The sequence below is a fragment of the Gastrolobium bilobum genome, unplaced genomic scaffold (genome assembly GCF_033153095.1).
Source record: "Gastrolobium bilobum isolate Gb01-03AN ecotype WA unplaced genomic scaffold, APGP_CSIRO_Gbil_v1 utg13107, whole genome shotgun sequence".
In the NCBI taxonomy this organism is placed as follows: domain Eukaryota; kingdom Viridiplantae; phylum Streptophyta; class Magnoliopsida; order Fabales; family Fabaceae; genus Gastrolobium; species Gastrolobium bilobum.
In genome coordinates, this window is record NW_026895812.1 from 50,005 (window position 1) to 56,398 (window position 6,394).

The 6,394-nt window shown below is 31.9% G+C and overlaps 1 non-coding gene across 1 annotated transcript; it reads left to right on the top strand.

Annotated features, from left to right (window-relative positions):
* Positions 1-3,838: 3,838 nt before the first annotated feature.
* On the top strand, positions 3,839-3,945 carry LOC133296133 (small nucleolar RNA R71). The gene has a single exon (XR_009749459.1). It is a non-coding gene; the product is annotated as a small nucleolar RNA R71 (small nucleolar RNA).
* Positions 3,946-6,394: the final 2,449 nt, after the last annotated feature.

Here is a 6,394-nt window from a genome sequence, read left to right on the forward strand (position 1 = left end):
TTAGTTTGAAATATGTAATTTCATTTGAATATTTATTTTGCGTCAGTATATTATTATAAATGCTTTTATATTTCTTTATTAATAATCATAATTGGTTGAAGTGACAATGGATTTTTTTCTCTTAAATTAATTTTGAGTCTTTATAATGGAGAAAAATAGTATTGAGAGAGTCGTCCCAATTTGGACCGGACAATATTTGAACTTTCCAGACACACACACACATTGAGAGAGTCGTCCCAATTTGAATCGAACAATATTTGAACTTTCCAGATACACACACATTAAGAGAGTCGTCTCAATTTGGATCGGACACACACACACATATCTATATCTCTCTCTCTCTCTCTCTCTCTCTATATATATATATATATATATATATATATATATGTGTGTATTATATTAAAAAAATATTATGATTATCTTTTTCACCTTTGAATAGTTATGATTATCTTTTTCTCTCTCTTCCTTTATCACTTTTAATCCATTTTTGTACAGTTATGATTTACTAGCCAAAGATAAGATTATCTCAAGTAGCTTGAGAAACGATAAGCCATATATATATATATATATATATATATATATATATATATATATATATTAATTGAATTTATATTGTATGAACTTTCAGAAAGAGTTAGCTCGTTTCAAGTGTGGGTCAGGATGGGCTTTACTCAAACTGATGTAAGTGAGAAATGTTTTGCGCGGCCCATTAAAAACCCCTAGTTAATTTTCTTATATGCATAAAGTCCTATCTCTAAAAAAAAGTGAAGAATTGAAGATTGTCATTTTTGTAACCTTTCCCAAAATAGTTGTATGATAGTATCAATTAAGCGATAGTTGATGTATACAAGTAAATTTCATTCTTGTAGAGTATTTGGTCTAATTTATAAATTAACAAAGCTAAGTAAGAAAATAGAATTTGTTAAACAATTATTTTAAAAAAAAGACTCATCTAAAATAATGAATAGGTGAATTAAGAGCCTGTTTGGATTTTTTTTTAACTAAAAGCTACTTATAAGCTAAAGCTAAAAAAAAAGAACTTAAAAAAAGTTAAAAGATATTTGGTAATTATATAAAATTTGAGCTTAAAAGCACATGTTACAAGAAAACTATCTCTCTCTATTTTTATAACTCTTCATTTAAAAAAAAAAAGCACACAATTCAAGAAAAGCAGATAAAAGCTTAAAAAAAAAGCTCCATCTAGGATTTTTTAGTTTTTTTCTTATTATAAATAAAAGAGTTTTTTATTTTAAAAGTTTTTCTCAAAACCTGTTTAGGGTAGCTTATGCTTATAAGTAACTTCTAGTTTAAAATGAAAAAATCCAAATAGGCACTAAACAGTAGATGAAAACTATTATAATTAATTCCATAAAAGGATCAATTTCCACTATTAACTTATTTTACCAAATTAAAATAGCGTAATTTATTTTTAAAATTATTTAAAGGATACAAGTTTTCAAAAAAAAATCAAAAAAGTAGCTCAAAAGTACAACTTGAATGTCTAAGTCATACTTTCTAGTATTTAATTCACTCAAGTCGTAAACCGTATAATATTAACCTCAAATTTTTATTTTTATTTATAAAAGTGGGAATTGAAGTATAACCTAATATAACTTATTCAAACTCCTTACCATTAGACCAAACTTAATGGCTTTTAAAAATATTCTTTTATAAATAATTGTTCAATATTATATTTAAAATATTTTAAGAAAAAACATACCACACGCATAGGATTTGACTTAAGCAAGTTATATATATGAGAAGGTTATATTTACAAATTTTTTGTTTACGAACTACACTTTGTCTGACCGGTCATACTTTAATCAAGAATATATGACCGGTCATATTTAGTGTAATTTGTAAAAAAAAATTGTAAACAAATCATTACCATATATATATATATATATATATATATATATATATATATATATGTATATATAATGTTTCTTATGTAATAGGAGATAATATTCTCATACACACATAAAAATATAGTGTGAGTCCCATATGGACCATGTGAAAAAAGAAATAAATAAAAATATAGATTTCACATATTTGTATACATATATATAAGAAATAGAATTATCTTATATAATATTACAAACACTTATCCATATTATACGAATGTTATGTAGACGATTCATACGCCCTTGTATTTAATTTGTCATCTGGATGCACCTACCAAATCGTTAACAAGTTTCAACCATATCCTTGACTTTACTACATTCAAGGTATTTCAAAATAAAAAAATTGTAATGTTAAAGTGCTGCGTTGGCGTATCTAATATGAACTCAGAAGCACTTATTGAATCCTGGATTCAAGTGGTTATTGTGAACATGGAGTTGCATCACAGTGGGTGGCGCACCTATAAATTTTTTATTTATATCTCTACATTTATTGTCGGGATTTTGGGGCAACGTTTTTGAATTTTTTTTAAACAGTTTTAAACGCATTGAATATAAAAAAAATTGTGGATAGGTGCACATCAGTAAATTCGCCACTGGTCAGGTACCGCACCAAGTCTAATAGAAAAGAAATGATAGCATTGCAATTAGGGGTGTTCGCGGTCTGGATTGGATCTGTTTTGGAAGAAAAACTCATCTGATCCAATCCCTTCGGTTTGATCATGTAATCATCCATTCGGTTTAGATTTTTTTTCAAATCCGATCCGATCCAATCCAATTTTTTTCGGTTTGGATTGGATCGGTTTTCGATTTTTTGAAAATCCTAAAATAAGTTTCATGATTATTGTGCAAATAACATCTTTTGTATATATTGGCTTTGTAAAAAAAAAATTGAAATACAAAAATATCAGTAAACAATACCATAGTTGATGAGACGTGACTAAGTTTTTTTTTGGGTTTAGTTGATGAGTTAATAGGTCTTGAGTTTAGAAATTTTTGGGCTATGATTGGAGAAAGGACAAGTAGGTAGAGAATAATTAATATATTGGATCGGTTTGGATTGGATCGGTTTTCATCAACCCATCCGAAAACCGATCCAATCCAATTAAAATTTGCGGTTTTCTTTCGGCTTCCAATTTTTCGGTTTTCGGTTTATTCGGTTATCGGTTTTTCGGTTCGGTTTTCGCGGTTTGAATCGGTTTGGATCGGTTGATGAACACCCCTAATTGCAATGCACCCTGAGTTCTTTCAGTGAACTGTCTTGACAGCTGACCAATTTGAGTCTCCAAGTTCCGAATCGAAGCTTCTTGATTCCGGAATGAGGCTCTTGTCTCCTCTCTAAAGGAATTTGAATTCTGAATGTAGTTCGAGGTGGTCTTGGACAGCTGTGCAAATGCTTTTTCCCACTCTGATTGTGGAGGTTGCTGTTGTTGTTGCAATGGCACAGGAGGATTCAGCTGGTAGTTTGACTTGTAACTCAACCCTGGATGTTGATTCTGATTCTTCTGATCATACCAGAGTCCATTGACCTCTGCTAGTGGCTTTTTCCCTGCTCTTATGTATTCACAATCCTCAGTTGCATGAGCCTCCTGACAAATATCACATTTAATGTTAGCATTAGAAACAGAAGAAACTTGAGAAATATTAAATTTTTTATTAAGAGCATCTAATTGTTCTTGTTGTTTCTTGTGCATTTGTAGCATTTGTTCATTCTGGGCCAAGAGTGCATCATAGCCTTCAAGCTTCATGATTCTTGATCTTCTTGGTGCAACTGGGGCTGGAGCATTGTCAAATTCTTGAGATGCTAATGATTCCACAGTTCTAGCGCTTCCTCTGGAGTTTTTGTTTTCAAAGAGCCTCCTACAGCAGCATTTACCAGTGTTCTTGTGCTGGATGTCATCCCTTGGAAAAAGATTCTTGCTTTCTCCTATGCTTCAATTCCATGTTGAGGACGCTTCCTGAGTAATCCTTTAAATCGTTCCCATGTCTCGTATAGAGCTTCGCTTTCTTTTTGTTCAAAAGCATTGATCTCCGCTTTGAGCTTTGCCATCTTTGAAGCTGAGAAAAATCTAGCCAAGAATTTTCTTGCTAAGTCATCCCAATTGGTTATGCTTCCTTCAGGTAGAGACTGCAGCCAATCTCTTGCTTCATCCTTCAGTGAGCATGGAAATAGCCTGAGCAAGATAGCATCACGAGGAACTCCATTTACTTTTAATGTATCACAGTAAAGTACGAAGTTATCGAGATGATTATAGGGTTCTTTGTGCTTCCTCCAGCGAACTGTTCTTTTTGAATCAGTTACAGGAGTGCCGGCTTCAGTTCGAAGTTGTTAGCCTCTATGTTTGGTCTAACAATGCTTGCCGTCTGTGGAACTCGAGTTGGGTCATGTAATCTCCCAACGTCCTTCGAACGATTTGATTGTTTTCTGCCATTGGTTCCTCCTTAGGTTCCTTTCTGTCTTTTCTATCTCAAGATCAACTGCAAGATTCTTGGGTTAAGAGTACCTCGCATAAACTAAGATTGAAAAGATGTGCAGAAAAAAAATAGAAAATGCAAAAAAATAATAATAATAATAATAATAAAATAATAATAATAATAATAATAATAAATTAAAAAAATTAAAAATAAAATAAAATAAAAATAAAAATAAAATAAAAACAAATAATGCAAAAAAAAATATGCAGAATTGTTTTTTTTTGTGTGCAGAAAAATATTTTTGAAAAATGTTTAAAGTGCAGAAAAATAAAGTGTCCAATCTAAAAGTTAATTAGTTACTTCTAATGTTGAAGAATTCGATCCCCGGCAACGGCGCCAAAAACTTGTTTGCGACACGGCAAGTGCACCGATCGTGAAAGTAATAAAGTGTACCGGAGTACGAGATCGTTCCCACGAGGATCAGAATTTCAAGCACTAGTTCACTAATTGCGTTTTAGTTGGACAATCAAAGGTTAGGTTTGAGAGAATAATGAATTTAGATGAAGAGAATTGTGGTTCAAAGAACCTAAATTTAAAAACAATGCAAGTATGAAAGTCTAGAATTAAAAGAATGAATGGGGTGTTGTTTGATTAAGATTTAAAGAAACGTAGTTAAGGTTTCGACTTCCCCTAATATCCTCAATATGTTATGAATTAAACAGTCAAGAATCCGTTTCTTAATATATTTCCAATCAATTATATCTGAGTTAATTAGGGCTCAATTCCTTGTTACCCTAAATCTATGTAATCTTGAAAGAACTCTAGTTCCCCGATTATTCCCCAAGAAAACAAGCATTAAGATCAAGAATTTCAAGATTGCATAATTACCTTATGTATATTCCTATTCCTATTCCTAGATCACAAGGATTATGATAAATTATCAAGTCAAGGTTCATGCACCAACATCCCTATTGTCATACAATTCCCCAAAATCATTCTATAAGGAACAAACTCATAGAAAGCATTAAAAACAGATAATTTATTCAATTATAAAAAGAACAGGATTTGGAGACAATTTAATTCATAAACATAAAGATTCAATTGGGTTCCATCTACCCTTAACTACATAAAAAACTACTCTAGCATACTGAAAAGAAAAATAACAATAAAGAAAAGAGAACCCCAAGCCTCCATTGGTGTGATGTTGACTTGGTTCCTCAGTGTTCCAGCGCTCCACAACAGGATTCCTCCTTGGAGTATGAATGAATTGGTTTGTGCTCCCAAGCTCCTTATTTATAACCAGAGGAGTTGTATCCATCATCTAATCTTCCAATGAATCCATACAAGATTTGTATTTGATTTCATCTTTGTTTCCTTTTTCATGTAAAATCTTGGAGATTTGGTTGATGAATTAGAGTTTTAAATCTTGTTGTGATTGCTTCAATCTTCTCAGGAATCATCTTGATTTGTTTCTGTTTTAGTTCCATATCCTATCTGAGCAAATCTTCTTTAAATCTTCAGCAAATCTTTGGTAAATCTTCTCGCTGTCAAATAACTGATTGTTGTCTGCCTTAGCACGTTTTGGCGTGCTGTAGCACGCGAAAACGTGTTGTTCGAATGGTTTTTGGTAGCTTTCTGGACGTTTTGGCGTCCCGTAGCACACCAAAGCGTGATCTTCCATAGGTGAATCCTTGAATTCTTGCCTTCTTGTGACCTCATCTTCACTTGATGTCTTCCTTTGGTTCCAAATTGACATAATAAGTCTTAAAAACCTTGTAATTCAACATTACGACTACATGTTAGCAAGATATTCAATTACTGTAACTTTTACAGCATAAAACCCTAATTTCCATGCAATTCACAACATTTATCAATCAGAATTAAGCCTAAAAACATGGTAAACTAAGGGTTTATCAGTTTACATCCCCTTTTTATAGCTTAATGTCAAATTTTCCCAAATCTTGATCAAATATTTGATATAGAATCCTCCTTAAACTGTAATTTGATCTACATTTAAAATTGGTCGCGTGCTTCCATTACTACTAGCGCGACAATTATAACGGGGGGCATTTGAATCC